We start from the raw sequence: 8,654 nt of genomic DNA on the forward strand, positions 1-8,654 counted from the left end.
TACCACAGCTCCCTCGACTTCTATGAAGTACATTACTACAGCTCCCTCGATTTCTATGAAGTACATCTCCTTTTCACACACGTATTTCAGACAAATAAGTCTGCGCTGAACAATATAAACACAGAGTATTTTCATATTCATTATCTCCATGATCACTATCCACTACAGTCATCATCATCACCACCAATATAACACCATCATCATGATCATCATCGCTTGTGCATCATTATAGTGATTCCCGAGCTTCCATTTTCTCTCTCTCTCTCTCTCTCTCTCTCTCTCTCTCTCTCCACACACACACACACACACACACACACACACACACACATACACGCAGTAACTTTAATCCCAGTTGAACCACTGCCTGACTCTATGCTCCACATTTTTTCCCCTCAGTCTTTTGTGGATTTCCATGCATACTAAATTCAACCACACAGCCTAACAAAGAACACCAAAAATAGGATCTTTTCTTGCTCTCTGATGACACCACATTTTCGCACAGTTCCTGTCAGGTTTCGCCTCTCACGTACTGTACTCTAAAATTAATTACCAAAGCCTGTTCACTTCTCCCTATTTTATCTCTGGATTCACAGACGCTTAACGTTAAGCATGGATCATGGATCAAGATGGTGCTGGCTTCCACTACTTGCTAACGAAGTTCCAAGGCATTGTATCTGAGATCAAAGTGAAGGCAGGTGTTTTCAGTGGTAATCATATTCGCCTTATACTCAATGATCAGGATTTTGGAAAGAGGCTATCTGAGCTGAAAAGGGCTGCTTCGGAGAGCTTCGTGCTTTTTACCCAGAATTACCAACGAAATTTCAGAGCACCGATTTATGAGGAGCTTGTGGACAAGATGTTGAAGAGTTACAATGCACTCGGTGCTTGAATGTCACTCAAGTTACATTTCTTCCATTCTCATTTGGACTTCTTTCCATTTAATCTTTGCGATCTCAGTGGTGAACATGGCGAAAAGTTTCACCATGAAATTGCCATATTGGAGAGCCGATATCAAGGATGATTCAGTCCAAACATGAGCGACTATTGTTGGACTTTACAGCGTGAAAATAATTGCACCTACAAACTCAAAAGCAAAGTACGGAAGCACTTCTAATGTGCAATGGTCTTGTAATAATGTTTTGTATATAACATGTTTGTGCTTAATATGTGCTATGAATAAAAACTTTAAGTTTATTTATTTATTTATTTTTTTTGTGACAATATATTGTCTTATTGACACTTGTTTAAAGAATTTGCATGCCTCAAGGAATTTTCCCACACTTACGATGTACCACGTCAAGGTTACGGGATAACCAAATTACAGGGTCATATTAGAAATCAGGTATACAAAATTAGTTAGAAATTGTCGAGAGTAAGTTAGGAACATTTAGGCTTTTGGCCAGTGTAATTATGCCATCTGTATTCTTTCTCATCTCACCTATAATTATGCCATCTGCATTCTTCCTCAACTATAACTATGCCATCTGTGTATCACCAGTCAATCAAAGCAGCCTTTCGTAAAACCATGAATTTAGTAAGATCGTGGGGTTTCGACCTGGGAACAAAGGTTTATGTAATCCCACAACTGAATACACCAAGGACAATAATCACATAAAACAATGAGCTAACATACGAAGTAGGATAAATTATAACAAGACAGTACCATAACACACCTGAGGGGTAAGGAACACATTCACAAAGCTAATGTCTTGCAACAGATCACAATATTAAAATGGAAAAATGTTATGTATGATAAGAGTGCATCAAAATCATCATGAATAAAGTACTCACGAGCATTGCCTCCCCAAATGATGACTGGTGAAATAATGAGAAATGGGTGCTCTCCGAATCCGAACAGTCACTTACCAGCACCAATCTAAGACTGCCCCAGGCCCAGACACCACTCAAATCAGAACCAAAGGAGCGGGAAGCAGAAGTACCCATAATTCCCGAGAAACAATGGAGACACAAAAAGGGTATACACCACTTATGTACAGCAATTTATATATGTACAGTGCATACTCTGGTATATAATAATACATACGATAATATACAATGATATATTTACAGCACAAAGAACTGAAGGTAAATATATACAAATTTAAACGCATAAAATGAAATATCTAAACCATGCAACATAAGCATATCTTCAAACAAGCACAACACCACTTACAGTATATGTATACAGCAATTTATATATGCAAAGAGCATACTCTGGTATAGAATGCATACGAAAATATACATATATATTTTTTTTTATGCAAGGAAGAAGGAACCAAAGGCCGGAGCCCGCAAACCGTTCCTTCCAAGAAAAAACAAAAATAATACAAAAAGAGAGCCAAAGTCAAGAACTATTCATCTCGAGATGCCTGGACACACTGCGTTTAAAAGACTGGAGATCTGGGAAGTAGGAAAATACAGACACAGGAAGACAGTTTCAGATGTTGACCTGTTACTATAAATGAAACACTGGGAATACATGGTTAACTCTTGCATTGGAGAGTTGGACAGAAAAAGAGATGAGAATTTGTTGCTAGGCGGGTAGTTGCTACGCACCCGTCAGTAGAAGATGTGGAGGGATGCAAGCATACAGTTCCAGAAGAGCAGTGACCATTGATGTAGCGATAGGAAAGAGATAAAGATGCAACAGTGCGTTGAAGAGACAGAGGTTGAAGGAGCCAGTAAGAGGAGGAGAGTTGGTGAGACAAAAAGCTGACTCAACCCTATTGAGAAGAGCTGTATGTGGGGAGCCTCCCCACACATGAGAGTTTACTCCAAACAGGGGCGAATAAAACCCGTGTATAAAGTCAACAACTATGCAGGGGTAAAGAAAGCACGGAGTCGGCTTAGCACACCTAATCTCTTGGAAGCAGATTTTACAAGAGATGCAACATGATTTTTCCAAGATAAGTCCCGAGTGAATGAAACCCCAAGCATGTTCAAGGATGATGCAGGATTGAGCTGGATATTATTAAACCTTAGAGGGTACTCATATGGAAGATTGTGTCGGATTGATAGGTGTAAACACTGAGTTTCTGATGCATTAAAAACAACAACATTGTTTTCCCTCAGCCAGAGACACGAGCCAGGCCAGACATTAGGTGTGCCATAGCCTCATCCCTTGTTTGCTGAAGTAACTGCCGAGATGGACGTTGTGGGAATTGAATGGAAAAGTGAAGGGTGGAATCATCAGCCTACGAGTGGATAGGGTTAGATGTACAGCTTAGAAGGTCATTGATGAATAAAAGAAAGAGAGTTGGTGATAGGACAGAGCCCTGAGGAACACCACTATTGATAGATCTAGGAGAAGAACGATGGCCGTCTACAACAGCGACTATAGAACGACCAGAAAGGAAGTTACTGATGAAGGCACAGATAGAATGATAGAAACCGTAAGTGGGCAGTTTGGAAATTAAAGATTTATGCCAGACTCGATCTAAAGCCTTTGAGATGTCCAGTGCGATGGCAAAGCTTTCCCCAAAGTCCCAAAAGGAGGATGACCAGGAGTCTGAAAGGTAGGTGAGAAGCTCGGCATTGGAACGTCCCTGACGGAACCCATACTGATGATCAGAAAGAAGGTTGTTACAGAAAAGATGCTTTAAAATTCTTCTATTAAAATTGACTCGACAGTTTTGAAACAAAAGGCTGTTAGAGCAATTGGACGATGGTTAGAGGGTTGGGAACGATCATCCTTCTTTGGGACTGACCCTGAATGAGAGCAAACTTCCAGCAAGAAGGAAAGGTACAAGTTGACAGACAAAGGCAGAAAACGTTTACCTAGGCAGGGTGTAAGTACTGAAGCACAGTTACTGAGGACTGCAACAGGAAGAGGGACTCCATCAGGCCCATATGACTTGTTAGTATTAAGGCCAGTGATGACAGAAAGAAATACATCAGCTGAAGCAATTTTAATGTGAGCCATGAAGAAGTCAGATGGGGGGAAGTGATGGAGGAAGCAGCACAGGAACCGTCTAAGGGTGGAATTGGAGGGAGTAAAAGTCCGAGCGATGAGATCTGATTTACAGTATCAGTAGAAGAAATAGCTACAGAGCCATCGAAGAGAAAAGAGGAGGGAAGGATTGATTGAGGTAAAGTTGTTAGCAAGGTTTTTGGCAAAGGTGCCAAAAGAAGTGGGAAGAATTCGAGTTGGAGAATTGAGAGCACTTAGTACGGATGAAATTATTTTTAGGAGTGCGAAGAACAGACTTAGCACAATTCCAGACTGAAACATAAACAAGATGTGATTCAGGGGTGGGTTGGCTCTGGTACCTTTGTGAAGGCCCTCTCCTTGTTGCGGACAGCATTAGAACAAGCGTGATTAAACAAGGGCTTTCTTGAATTAGTCAAAGGATATGAGGAAAGAATGTATGCTTCCATGCCCAAGAGAATAACCTCCATAATGCTCAAGGCACACTCAGATGGCTCCCGGCCGTGGAAAAAATAATCATTCCAGGGAAAATCAAAGAAGCACTGCCTAAGGGCCTCCCAAATCTGCAGCTCCAAAGTGCCACAGACGACGTTTCTTTGGAGGGTCCACAGGCTGTTTCCGGAGTGATAGGACAGGTTATGATAATAAAGGTTGTGATCGGGAGGGAGCCCAACGGATAGGAAAGATTACAGAGTGTAAGCAGGAAGGACTAGTTGTAAGGAGCAGAGGTCAAGTATGTTGGAGCTCTCTCAAAGACGGTCACGGACAGCGGTGGGGTGCTGTACAAGCTACTCTAGGTCATTAAGGATAGAGAAGAGATGTAGGCTTGTTCCCCAGGCGAATCAGTGAAAGAAGAGGAGAACCAAAGGTGGTGGTGAACATTGAAATCTCCTAGAATGGAGATTTCAGAGAAAGGAGAAATGGATAGAATGTGTTCCATCGTAGAAATGAATGATAGTAAAAGAATTTTTGATAGTCAGATTAGGAGATAAATAAACAGTGCAGATATATTTGATACGAGAACGACAAGAAAGCCCGAAACCAGAGAGTAGAAGATTCAGAAGAATTAAGTTCAGAGACATGAAAGCAAGATATATCATTGTATACATATACACAACAACCACCTTTGGTTTTGAAAAGAGTATAGATAAAGTAGGAGGAAACAGAAAAGGGTTTGCTGTCAGTTGCCTCAGACAGCTGAGTCTCTGTCAAGAAGAGGTAAGGTTTAGTGGAGAAGAGGTGGTGTTCGACAGAGAGAAAGTTTGAGGAAAGGCCGCAAATGTTGCAGCCATGAAGAAGAAGTGAGTCAGACAGTGGGTCCATGCATCTTTCTGAGTAGTCACCAGGAGAGGGGCTGATGGTGAGGGATTTTGTGCCCCACTCCCGTTGGGACTCCGAGGCCTGTTTTGCAGAATCCATTTTACTTTTAATTTTGAGAAACAAGTGCTTCAATTATTATGTACTGTTGCATGTAGTTTGGTGGTAACAGTTAGAGAAACTTGTATTGAAGATCATGCTGCCCTACTCTCTGTGCTACTGAGACACCGAAAAAGTTCAGCAAAGTTGGATGGTCAGGGGTGAGTCCCGAGGGCTGATGAAAAGGAAGCTCCAGCTCTCCCTGTCATCAGCTTTCCATCCACAGCAGAATACTGCCCTGCTCAACTGGTGCTACAGGTAAATATACACATTTAACTTAAACACATATAAGAGAATATCCAAAACAAGTAACAAGCATATCTTCAAACAAGCGCACAAAACAAATGAAATTCAATACGTTAATACTGAAAAATCCGAAATACAATCTGTATTCTTCACTCTTCTCAGCTATAAATCTTAACTAAAATTGTCCCCTACTACGTCCTCCAAAGAAATAAATAGATAAATAAATAAATAAAATAGATATACAGACCATGAGCTTCAGTCACGTAAAAATTTCAGTCAAGCTGTGGCTGGTGTGAGAGGTGCAGCTGTCCAAACATTAATATGATTTGTGGCTGAATTTGCATAGCCTGCCTGTTTGACTATGATCTGGAGAGAGAGAGAGAGAGAGAGAGAGAGAGAGAGAGAGAGAGAGAGAGAGAGGTATGGGATGACGAAAAGAAGCTGGGTGGTGGATGAAGAGTTTCAAGGGAACAAATTTGCCACCTCACGTGCGTTGTACAGGAACTGAACCCCTTCAACCAGGTAATATATTAATATATTTTACTTTTGCTGCTTGCAGACCACTGTGCTCAAATTAGCGAAGGTAAGGGTTGATGAAGGCTGTATCTAACCCATCCACTTTGTAAAGTCTCTCCTAAGTTTAAGATAATTGTCTGGAGAACGAAGGAGGTAACTTGAAAAGAGGACATCAATGAAGGAATTCAATTTTACCTCTTATATATCTGTATCATATAATTTTCTTTCGGTCGTCTTCTTGTCACTGTCCTATTTTCCTTCCCCCATTTTCCTTCTTCTGGTTCTTTTAGCTATAGCAGACGCGTTTTGAGTATTAAGTTGAGGTTAACACATTGAACAGTTGTGCCCAGGGCGCTAAGTAAAGAACTCAGTTAACACTACAGCTGTTGTCGTCGAATTTAAGGTATTTCATTTAGACAAACTCTACACGAGTCTCTCTCTCTCTCTCTCTCTCTCTCTCTCTCTCTCTCTCTCTCTCTCTCTCTCTCTCTCTCTCCCTATATATAGTGTGTAGCAGAGTCTACACCAATGGGGATAATTGATTTACAACGTTAGTTACGCATGACGACTGCAGTGCTCATGCGTATATTCATCAATAATTTCAAATAGGTTAATATTTTTGCCTCATTAACACTGGCGATTTTAGTCAGTGTTCTCTTATGTCATCATGAAATGTGTCATTTTGAGAAGATTTGTGGCACGATGTGGTGTGTCACAGAGATATCCGATTATTTCACGTTCACCCTTCCGGTACAATTGCGTCTGTTATGTTTAATTGTTCCAGCTGCCAGATTATTGTTATTATTATTATTATTATTATTATTATTATTAGCGAAGAGATAACTAGAGGTTCATTATGTTTCTTGTATTAATACCAGTAAAGTCAGCTGTGTGAGCCCGTGACGAGGCGGTGAACGCCATGTTATCACACTTTCCCTAAGATTATAGGTGGAATCTCCGATATTTAGTTGTTGAATCTGATGCCCAAAACACAGTGTTAGGCCGGACAACCTTTTTAAAGTCTGATTTCATAACTAGGAAACATTCACTGATTAGAACCGAACATTGCCTTGGAAAACTCTAGATTCCAAGTGGTTCCTACGCCTTAATGGGCTTGTCACTGACAAAGTTTTTATCGGGAGAGCGTAGTGAGTAAGAGTTTGCACAACGCCGCTATCTCCACCTAGTATGTTTGTGTGTGTGCGTGTGTGTGTGTGTGTGTGTGTGTGTGTGTGTGTGTGTGTGTGTGTGTGTGTGTGTGTGTGTGTGTGTGTGTGTGTGTGTGTGTGTGCAATATTTTCCGGAAATATTAAAATCTAGAATACTTATTGTTTGGATAGAATATTAAATCAGTTTCGACTCGTAATGCATTCAGCGACATCACAGACACTGAAATATAATTAATAAAACCAACTTTCAGCAAAAGAAATTTCATTCACGGATGTGTGGCTGAGAAAAAAAAAAAGTTTTTCATTCCGACAGAAAAATTTTCATTTTTCCTGCTACGCTCCACGAAGGATTTGAATAACGAATGCTTTTAGTAATAATATATATTTCTTCGGCACTACAAAAAAATGAATGTGGATGGCAGTTACTTAAAAATTATATTTGAGAGAGAGAGAGAGAGAGAGAGAGAGATTCATGCAAGGATTAGGCTGATGTAAAACAAGAGCAATCAATAAATGTGTCTTGTTTCCAAGAGTCTTCCATTTTCTTGTGCCTTAATTTCTAGTGTATATCCTACTGTCTATTATCTAGTGTCTTCATTTCCCAATGTGTACACCTCCTATCGGCTATTTCCTAATGTCTGTTTCCTCATGTATTTATTTTTTAGTGTCTATTCCCTCGTGTCTTTATTTCCTAGTTTCTGTTTCTTCGTCATTTTATTTCCTAGTGTCTATTTCTTCGTGACTTTATTTCCTTGTGTCTATTTCCTCGTGACTTTATTTCCTTGTGTCTATTTCCTCGTGACTTTATTTCCTTGTGTCTATTTCCTCGTGACTTTATTTCCTTGTGTCTATTTCCTCGTGACTTTATTTCCTTGTGTCTATTTCCTCGTGACTTTATTTCCTTGTGTCTATTTCCTCGTGACTATTTCTTAGTGTTTGTTTCCTCGTGACTTTATTTCCTAGTCTCTATTTCCTCGTGACTTTCTTTCCTTGTAACTATTTCCTCGTGACTGTCTTTCCTGGTGTCTTTTTCCTCGTGACTTTATATTCTAATGTTGTACTGCCTGAACGGAAGACGGAACATTCTGAAATATTATCGTACTGGGTTCTGATTACTAGTTATTAATTTCCGTTCCTGAAAATATAATAACATGGCTTGTGTGTGTGTGTGTGTGTGTGTGTGTGTGTGTGTGTGTGTGTGTGTGTGTGTGTGTGTGTGTGTGTGTGTGTGTGTGTGTGTGTGTGTGTGACGGCGTGGAGAGGAGGCTGAAGGTCTCCAACATCTCGATTTAACAGGCAATCGCGACTAATTACCTGGCAATTAAGAACCACTGAACTGTTATGAGCTACCAGGAAGTGGACGCCTCACTAACTGTTGG

The sequence above is a fragment of the Coenobita brevimanus genome, chromosome 81, assembly GCF_032717465.1.
Source record: "Coenobita brevimanus isolate Jiangsu-jjx chromosome 81, ASM3271746v2, whole genome shotgun sequence".
Taxonomy (NCBI): Eukaryota; Metazoa; Arthropoda; class Malacostraca; order Decapoda; family Coenobitidae; genus Coenobita; species Coenobita brevimanus.